The sequence below is a fragment of the Triticum dicoccoides genome, chromosome 4A (genome assembly GCF_002162155.2).
Source record: "Triticum dicoccoides isolate Atlit2015 ecotype Zavitan chromosome 4A, WEW_v2.0, whole genome shotgun sequence".
Lineage (NCBI taxonomy): Eukaryota > Viridiplantae > Streptophyta > Magnoliopsida > Poales > Poaceae > Triticum > Triticum dicoccoides.
The window spans coordinates 296,419,724-296,430,416 of NC_041386.1; positions in this window are offsets into that span (position 1 = coordinate 296,419,724).

Consider the following 10,693-nt stretch of genomic DNA (forward strand, 5'->3'; position numbering starts at 1 on the left):
GTGGCCGGGTCCTGCTTGCCGAGGTCCGACGACCGACGCGCGGCCGCATGGCATGCTGCTGGTGATGCTTGTCGCAGACACGCGCGAGGAGGAAGGAGAGGAGACGGTTCAGCGGCGAGGACGATGCACGGGAGGCCCGGCAGGCTGCAGTGCCCGGCGGCCTTGGCGACGCGGCAGGGTGGCGAGCTCGACCCTCGCGTCCATGGCGGCAAAGAAGGAAAGCCATGGAGGAGGCGCAGGGACGGGGTAGAGCAGAGGGGGCGACGGGCAGGGGGATGGAATGGGTGCGCGGCTCCGCAGGCTCCTGGTGGAGGAGGAGAAGGGGCACACCGGGGGAAAAGCGCCGTCATCGTGGGGGGGATCGAGCGCAAGGAATCGGGTCGAGGTGCGAGGGTTCGGCCCCTTTGTGCGGCGGCGCCAGGAGGAAAGGTCGAGGAAGAGAAGTGGGGATCGAGCGAGGGACTCCTGGCAGCGGAGGGAGAGTGATGGGATCGGGAAGAGGTTCGAGGGGAGATGTGCGCGGGGCTGCTGGCTGCGCCAGGAGGAGGAGACGAGGGAGAGTGCGGGTTGGGCTAGGGTTAGAGCAGATTAGGTGGGCCGGCTGGATGGCCTAAGTGGCAAATGGGCCTGCGCTGGAGGTTGGGCCGGCTTGGGCTATCTCTCTTCTCTCTCTCTCTCTCTCTCATATTTCCTTTAACGGAAAAGAAAGAGAGGGATAGGGAAAGAATTAGCGCACACAAATAATATTCCCGGACTCGCTAAAATGCGCTGGTTCCCAGAAATATAGGGGAGGCATGATCGCAAGGATTTAATTCAAAATCATTTGAATTTAATTCAAATGGTTTGAACAAGGGCTAGGAATTAGAGGTGTCCAAAAATGTTGAGGTTTTAGGAGGAGCCTCGAGAAAAGAGATGAGAGATATTGACAAGGTTTGAAGGTCAAAATCGAAGAGGAATAGACATGGGAATTATTTTGCACGTGTGTTACGATGATTCCAAATTAATGGAATATTTATAATAGCTCCCTAAACATATTGGGAGATATGTTATAAAGAGAATTTCACCATGTGAATATCCCTCGATTTTAATGGACCGAAGATCCATCCGATTTTATTTGGTTGAGCAAAGAAAAAGAAATGACATGATGGCATGATGACATGATACAATGCACACGATGCAAAGACGAAAGCAATGAACCAAACAAATCCCACGACGGAACCCGGAAACCCTGGAAGGCATCTGAAGCTCCGGTCTTGGGGCGTCACAAAATGGCAAGAGTTAGAGGTACAAATATGGAATGTTACATCCGAGACGTTACACGACATGTGTGCATAGCATATAAATGAAAAACTGAACTTATGTACTCATTATAAGTAGAACTTCAAAAACAAAGAATACTTTATATGCCGGTATTTTTTTCATGTATGCAAATTTAATCCCACAAAATAATGTATCAATCATCACATTGGTACTTCATAGAAATCGTAAATTATAAACAGAAGGAACAAGAAAAATAAATATTGGACCAACTATTACCCATGTTAAAAATTTACAGAATATGAAGCTGACTGCTAGTACTCGATTAATACTACTCAACACCGGGCGAGGTGATGCTTGAGAGCAACTTAGACATGATGACATACATGTTTTAATACTAATTCATATGAAATTGCAGAGACACTCGGCTTCTTGTAGGAGACAATCTTCACATGAATTTAATTGGTGTGCTCTCCCGGGTGGACCCTATCAGTATTCATGTGGTTTCTGTGCACCGATTTGAGAAGGTCGGTAGAATGGTTGGAGGAGTTCGACGACCTAGGGCCAATTCTTGGAAGACCGTGGAATCATCAGCAGGCTGTCGTACTTCCTCCACTCTACAACCTCAAAATACGGGCGGCTGCTGTCGCGGGAAACCACGGCCACCTATGGGACCAATGATCCCTTGCTAGTTGCGAGGGGGGATGGAACGTTGCACAAAGAGCAAGAAAGCATGGGGCAGCATGAAAGAGATCACACTGGCAATTTTACCTAGGTCCGGGCCGCCTTGAGGCGTAAAACCCTACTCCTGCTTTGGTGGATTTATTGTGGAAAAATGGTGGTGATCGTAGCCCGTTTGCCTGGCAGGGTTGCCTCGGGGCTAAAGGCTACGTGCGTATGAAATATGAGGGGTGGATTTTATAATCCAGTGTCCAACCCATTCTAAGGTTGCCTTGGGCCTCCTTTTATAGGTTAAGGGGTCACCACAGTGGCAAATCAGTCATTATGCACTGATAAGATAACAAACATTGTTATCATACCTAACTCTACAGGCTGACAGAGCGCATTAAATGTGCCGCTTGACGTCACGTCGTCGCTTGCTTGGCAAGCCTTGCTGGGCCATTTTTCCAGCTTCACCCCTGCTTTCTTGACACGTTGCAGGACGGGTGTCATCTGTGGGTATTCCCTATAGAAAGAGGCCAACATGTGGTAGATGGCTGCCACTTAGTCACTTTGCGGCTTGACACCGCATTGATCGATGACGTGCGTCGTGATGAAGTGGTTTCGGTGAGGTGGTTGCGTCTCCTTGAGCCCGGAAGGTCTTGTCGGGGCGTCTTGGAGGTCTTCTTCCGAGTGTAACCCCATCCTTGCCGGGCTCGCCTGCCCGACAAGGGAGGCTATTCTCTTGGCGGTTTCTTGCATCTCTAGGTTGGTCTTGGTCCTCTTGATCTGCATGATGTCCTTCTAGGAATCTTGGTTTCTTGTACTTTGGCATGTCCTTGCTGCTGTAAACTTGCCCCCGTGCCTGTGCATAGTCCGGCCAACAGACCCAGGGTTTGTTGCACCGACAAAAGCCCCCGGGCCTGCCCCGAATGCGCTGCCTAGCGTTGTCGGGGTAGGTCCTCATATGTGCATAGTCAGTGGTGGGGAAGGGGCTGGTACCTTGAGATCTTCTTTGCTACTTCATTAACCTTGGATCCAGGCCAGTTTCCGGTTTCCCTGCGCATTGTGTAAAGCCAATCGTGGTGGGGCCGCTCTTACAAGGGCTCGTGAATGACTTTAATGCACGGGGTGGAAACTGCCAATTTACTCTTCCCACCACGCCCTTATCCTCCGCCATGTATGTGGCATGCATCACGTGGGGTAGGTAACGGAAGCGTGTGGTGCGGGTGGTGGAGGAGGGCAGCGGTTGCTCGTTGAGGGAGCGGCTCCCTTCCTCGGGTCGCCTATAAAATGGAGGGTGAGGGGAGAGTGCAGTCATCCGTTTTTGTACTTCTTCTCCTCCATCTTCTGCTTCCTGCTGGTCATGTTGAAGAGAAGAGCCTGGGGCCTCGGCTCCAGTTTAGAGCTTAGCACGGTCCCAAGAGGTGCACTCAGGCGGCACGATGATAACATCGGAAGTGGCGACTTCGGCGTGATCGTCGCCGGGTTACCCGTGGCCTGGATTCTAGTGAGAGGGGACATGAATGACACCATGCCGAGGCCTGCATTAGAAACGGGGTATGGTAGTCGGTCGCTCCCCATACTTCTTCCCTTCATGTTTCTAAGGGGGAGCCACGGGAAGGGTTCGCTGCTAGTAAAGGTGAACCTAACTCCTCCTACATGCCATCTTCTTGCCATGCAGGAGGACTTTTTGTTCCCATACACGTGTTCGGAACATGCAGTGGTTTCGGATGTCAGGGTTGCTAGGGATGACCATGCTCTCTCTGGGATAACCCGAAGAGCATGGTGCCCGACGCAGATGTCGTGCTGAGGTCTTCGGGTGGACTGATGTGGACAACAGCGGCAACCCACGACGTGTCAAGAATGGGCATGACCGTTTCGACGAGTCGTGTTTGCTAGTGACTCCGCGCCTCCCGCCTGATCCTCTAGCAGTGTCACCATCCAAACCTGCCCTCTGGTTTCTTACTCCCTGCCGAGAAGCGGCGCCATCCTTGATCTCTTGGCAAGGCGCCGAATACCAGCCGGGTCAGCCCCTGGCCTCCTTGATCTCTTCCTAAAGGAGATGGACAAGGGCAAAGGCATCACGGGGCACTTATCTTTTTTCAATCTTAAATCTGCAGGCACTTGCCAAATTTTAGTTTGAATAATGTAATCTCTCGAGTCCATGTCTATATTCTGTAAGGTGTGTCCTTGTATAATCAACATATTAATGAAAAAGATGAACCTTGTCGGAAACTCGTGCATGTATATGTCCATGGAGAGGTGGAATGCCTCCTTATTTAAATAAACTAGTTTTCCCTATCGGGCTACCTTGCCGGTACCCTTTTATTTTGTTGCCGGAGGACTGAGCCTACCGTGCATAAATAAAGGGACCAGCCCCCCGCCAATCCCTTTTTATGAAAGGCCACTCCGGCCATCCTAGGCGAAGCAGCATTCGAGTCCAAGGGTGGGAGCACCTAAGTTTCAAAGAGCGGCGAGGTTTTCTTATGCACAAGTTTCATCTTACAGAACACTTATGGACAAGAGGTAGAACTTATCTGTTTTGGCTTGCCGGAGACCGCAATGCCAGTTCATCTTCCCTACTCCCGGTAGAGGCCAATCTAGTGGCAAGAACCTGCATCCTTATGCGGATGGGAATGATGGAAGATGTGACCTTATCTATATGCATATGCACATGCTCATGAAATTCTTATGCAATGCCCATGAAATGCTCATGCATGCATGCAACCTGTCGGGGGCCCCCAGCGCTTCGTTTATTTCTCTGTTGCACAGGGTCTGCGCCTGGCTTTGTACAAGGGGTTACATGCAACTGAGGCAAGGCATGTATAAAAGGGTGGCTGCCGAGCAGGGCCCGATAGCCGCGCCTTACGGGAGGAACTTGCAGATATGCTCAATATTCCATGAGTTTTGCAATTGAATGCCATCTCCAGTCTCCAGATGAACTGCGCCATGTCTGGAGACTCGAATTACCCGGTAAGGGCCTTCCCACTTCGGCGTCAACTTGTTTGTACCCTTGGCAGACTGAACACGCCTAAGGACAAGGTCACCTTCCTCAAAAACACCGGGCATGAACCCTAGGGCTGTGATAGCAATGCAGGGCTTGCTGATAGCATGCGGCACGCATAGCATCCCGGAGATGGTTCTCCTCGAGTAGCACAGCGTCGTCACGCCGGTGTTGATCTTGCTCTACATCATCGTAGGCAAGCACTCGAGGGGAACCTGATGACCCGCAAGTATAGGGGATCAATTGTAACTCTTTTCGATAATTAAGAGTGTCGAACCCAACGAGGAGCAGAAGGAAATGACAAGAGGTTTCCAGCAAGGTAATATCTGCAAGTGCTGAAATTATAAGTAGCAGAGTAGTTTGATAGCAAGGTAATCTGTAACGAGCAAGTAACGATAGTAGTAACAAAAGTGCAGCAAGATAGCCCAATCCTTTTGAAGCAAAGGACAGGCCCAAACGGTCTCTTATGATAAGCAAAGCGTTCTTGAGGGTACACGGGAATTTCATCTAGTCACTTTCACCATGTTGGTTCGATTTGTGTTCGCTACTTTGATAATTTGATATGTGGGTGGACCAGTGCTTAGGTGTTGTTATTACTTGAACAAACCTCCTAATTAGGATTAACCCTCCTGCAAGCATCCACAACTACGAGAAAAGTATTAAGAATAAATTCTAACCATAGCATTAAACTTTTGGATCCAATCGGTCCCTTACAGAATAGTGCATAAACTGGGGTTTAAGATTCGGTCACTCTCGCAACCCATCATCTAATGGCTACTCCACAATTCATTCCCTTAGGCCCAAATATGGTGAAGTGTCATGTAGTCGATGTTCACATGACACCACTAAGGGAATCACGACATATATACTACCAAAATATTGAACACATATCAAGTTCATGTGATTACTTGCAACATGATTTCTCCTGTGACCTCAAGAACAAAAGTAACTACTCACAAATGATAATCATGCTCAAGATCAGAGGGGTATTAAATAGCATATTGGATCTGAACATATAATCTTCCACCAAATAAACCATATAGTAATCAACTATAAGATGTAATCAACAGTACTAGTCGCCCACAAGCACCAATCTATAGTTCCGATAACAAGATTGAACACAAGAGATGAACTAGGGTTTGAGATGAGATGGTGTTGTTGAAGATGTTGATGGAGATTGCTCAACCCAAGATGGGAGAGTTGTTGGTGATGATGATGACGATGATTTCCCCCTCCGGGAGGGAAGTTCCCCTGGCGGAATCGCTTCGCCAGATGGCAAAATTGCTCCTGTCCAAGTTTTGCCTCGAGACAGCGGTGCTCCGTCCCGAAAGTTATCTCGTTATTTTTTCTAGGTCAAAATGACTTAAATACCAGAACATGGGCACCGGAGGTGGGCCTAGGTGAGCACAACCCACCAGGGCGCGCCTCGGCTCCCTGGCGCGCCCTGGTGGGTTGTGCCCGCCTGGTGGGCCCCCTCTGGTAGTTATTTGCTCCAATATTCATCATATAATTGATAAAAAAACTCCGTGAAGTTTCAGCTTGTTTGGAGTTGTGCAGAATAGGTGGCCTGACGTAGCTTTTCCAGTTCCAGATTTCTAGCTGCCGGGATTCTGCCTCTTTGTGTATACCTTGCATATTATCAGAGAAAAGGCATTAGAATTACTCCAAAAAGCATTATTATGGATAAAACATCATAAATAATTGTAAGAAAACATGATGCAAAATGGACGTATCAACTCCCCCAAGCTTAGACCTTGCTTGTCCTCAAGCGAAAACCGAAATCGAAAAACATGTCCACATGCTTAGAGAGAGAGAGAAGTGTCAATAAAAACAAAATACGGACATAGAAGCATCATGTTCATTATTATAATAGCAACAAACTGAACATAAAACTTTTATCATAGACTTCTCATGAATGAGTGACAATTGATCACACTATTGAAGTATAAAGCAAAAACTCTATTAGAAACCAACAAAGTATGTTCTCAGTCAACTTTGCAACTACAATTCATCATCTTTTCAGGAAGGGTCATGTATCGGAGCCTTTAGGCAAGTCCACATACTCAACCATCATATAGTCTTCCATGATTGCTAACACTCACCGTGTACACATGAGCAAAAGGTTTCAACCAGACCCATAGGAAGATTGGGGCTTATAGTTTTGCCTCCCAACATATTCACCTCAAGGGTGATGTCAACAATAATAACTCATGCTATCTATATTCAACTAGACATATGTGCCTAGATCTTTCCTCACCACGTGATGCTTGCCAATGGAGAAAAATAAAAAGGAATAGAAGGAAATTTTTGACTCTTTGCATAAAAGTAAATACATAAAAGTAAAAGATAGGCCCTTCGCAGAGGGAAGCACATGTTGCCATGCGCTTATTTGTTTGTATGCTCAACCCCTTAGTGCAAAAGAACATCACATTGCATTGCCCCTTATGATAGCGACCTTGATTATGCAGTCTGTCGCTTTTATTCTTCACCATCACAAGTTTGTGCAACGCTCAATTTTCTCTTACACTAAATGATCTCACACTTTTAGAAGCAATTTTTATTGTCTTTTGCACCGATGACAACTTACTTGAGGGATCTTGCTCAATCCCTAGGTAGGTATGGTGCACTCTTGAAAATAAGATTTGGGTTGAAGGGTTTTTGGATGCACAAGTAGTATCTCTACGTAGTGCCAAATTTTTGTCTAGCAAAGATAGGGGCAAGGATCACATGTTAAAGGATCCATGACAATATGACTTCTGTGTGAATATAAACAAAAATATACCATTAAGTTGTCTTCCTTGTCCAACGTCAACAATGTTGGCATATAATATTTTGATGAGGGCTCACAATCACAAAAGATTTGTAGGATAGTATATTTATATGTGAATTTTCTCTTCGCTTACTAATTCTTTCATGAGTTGCATCATTGACTAATGCTATGTTTGTCAATCTATAATAAAATTTTCTACTTATACTTTTCCTTATGTGGTGTCATCACCTACCATAAGATTAGTATATGATCTTTTTGATTTATTTCCTTTCTATTTTTCTTTTATTTGCAACATGAAAGTAAAGAAAGAAAAAACTCAAACTAAACTTTATTATATATCTTGCACACGATTACAAGGATAGGACACTAAGTAAACTCTTGAAAAGAAAGGATCGACCTAAACTTTTATTCATCTAAAGCAAAAGATCGAACTAAAATAAGTAAAGGCAAAAAGATAGTGGGATGATACGATACCGGGGCAATTCCCCCAAGCTTGGCGGAAGCCAAGGGGAGTGCCCATACTCGATACTCAATTATCCTTTGGTGGTGAAGAAGATGATGGTGGTGATGAAGCTATACTATCCTTAAGGATCAAGAGATTCTCCAATCGACGGATGATGCTCCGGAGGTGGATGATATGCTCTTGATGGAGAATATTTTCAATAGTGAGATACTTATTTTGTATGTGAACTATTTCAATGATGCGAAAGGCTTCAATCTCAGCAGGAGTAAGGTGAGCAAGGTAAGGTTTAAGGATATCATCCTCGTACGGCAGTGGTTGTTCGAAGACCGGAGGCTGATCCATGGGTAACCTCCTTGCTCTCGTCTCGCCTGGCGGCTTCTGTGGGACTTCTCTCTTTAGCTCAATCTTCATCAACCAAGCATCCTCTTCCACGTTGTTCGAGGAAGAAGAAGACATGATGCCTGACTCAACAGATCTGACTGAAAACAGCAAGAAAAGAAAAGAAAGGATTTCTCCGTGATACGGTGATCAACAGGTTCGGGAAGTTTATATAGATTTTTTATCTTGGGGGACAAGCTAACGAAAGAAAAAGGGGCCCCGGAAGGTGTCCCAGGTGGGCACAACTGACCTAGGATCGCAAGGAAAGGCTAGCACGCCCTGGTATCTTGTGCCCACTAGGGTACGCTTCCCGGTAGTTTCTTATTTTCCTATTTTTCGAAATATTCAAAAACTGACAAAAAATATTTTTGCGGATTTTTTGGAGTCCGTTTACTTACTGTATAACATACCTCCTTCTTTTCATGATTCTAGAGTGTTCCGGAAGGACTCTTTTATGTGTTCTTCGGTGTCATAGTCTAGATAATATTACTTTCAACATTAATGGGCGTATCTGAGCTACAATATTTTATTCGTTGCCCATTGACAACCTTCGGGTTAGTACCTTCAACCTGCGCCCACCGTTGTCGTCCCGTGCTCCGCCTTGCTTCCGCTCCCGCGCTCGCCACTTCGCCGCCGTGAACAGGAGCTGTCCGTCCGCCCACTCGCCGCTGTCCTGTCGTCGACGCCGAACTCGCTCGTCGAACGCGCGCAGCCGCCCGAGCGCTTCGTCGAACGCCATTGTCGTCACGTCGTGGAACTGCTCGATGCTGGTGACGACGCGGAAGAGCCGATCCGACACCGTATCCAGCAGCTTCTGGACGAGCGCCGCGTCGCCCAGCATCTCCCCAAGGTTGGCGTACCTCACCGTCATCGCCACGAGCCTCCCGCCGTACACTTCGAGCTCCTCGCCGTCCGCCATCATCAGGCGGTCAAATTCACCGTGTAGCGTCGCCAGCCTCGATGCATGGACCCGATCGGCACCGACGAACCTCACCTTCAGGGAGTCCCATACCTCCCTGGCGGTGAGCTTCTTCAACACCTGTAGCAGCACATCCTCCGACAATGCCCCGAGAAGCAACGCACGCGCCATCTTGTCCTTCCGCGCGTTCACCGCCGCGTCGCCGGCGCTACCGCCTCCCATACGGTGTGGACGTCGAGGATCACCTGCGCCTTAATCACGCAGACCATGTAGTTGTCCACGGTCAGTATCGGCATCGCCATCGTCGCCGATCCGCCCGCGCCACCGTCATGTCGGACAAGCGCTAGGGTCGCTGGTGATCGCCCGGACCAAAGCTCTATATACCAATTGTTGTTGCAGCCCTAGACTAGCTCTCTCTCAGCGGGCGAAGGTAGAAGAAGCACTTATTTCTGGCGACCAATGCCTAGGCACTGCAATGCCCCAGTGCTCAAACGCCCTGGTTTTTCTTTTATCTCTGGACTAACCAGCCACGGTGTAACACCCCGGATGTAACTTTCCCTATTTGTACTCCAACTCTTGCCGTTTCCGGCGTTAAGTTAATTTATTTTCTCGGGTTCGGGTCTTTGTCTCGGTGTGTTGTTGTCATTGTCATGCATCTCATATCATGTCATCATGTGCATTGCATTTACATACATGTTCATCTCATGCATTCGAGCTTTCCCCGTTGTCCGTTTTGCATTCCGGCGCTTCATTCTCCTTCAGTGGTCTTTTCTAGCTTTCTTTCGTGTGTGGGGATTAAACATTTCCGGATTGGACCAAGACTTGCCAAGCGGCCTTGATTTACTATCGGTAGACCGCCTGTCAAGTTTCGTACCATTTGGACTTCGTTTGATACTCCAACGGTTATCCGAGGGACCGAAAAGGCCTCGTGTGTGTTGCAGCCCAACACCCCTCCAATTTGGCCCAAAACCCACCAAACTCTGCTCCATGTCCTAGAGCGTTCGATCACGATCGCGTGGCCAAAAACCGCACCTCATTTGGACTCTCCTAGCTCCCTCTAGGCCTATATATACACCCTCCATTCTAAATTCGCGGATCCTCTCCCCCCTAACCCTAAAAAAATCCCAGATCCGCCGCCACCGCCAGCCACTCCACGCCCGCCACCTGTCAGCTCGCCGCCGCCTCCCACCGCCGGCCCGGGAGGCCCGAGCCGGGCCCCCGAGGCCCACGCGCGCCCCG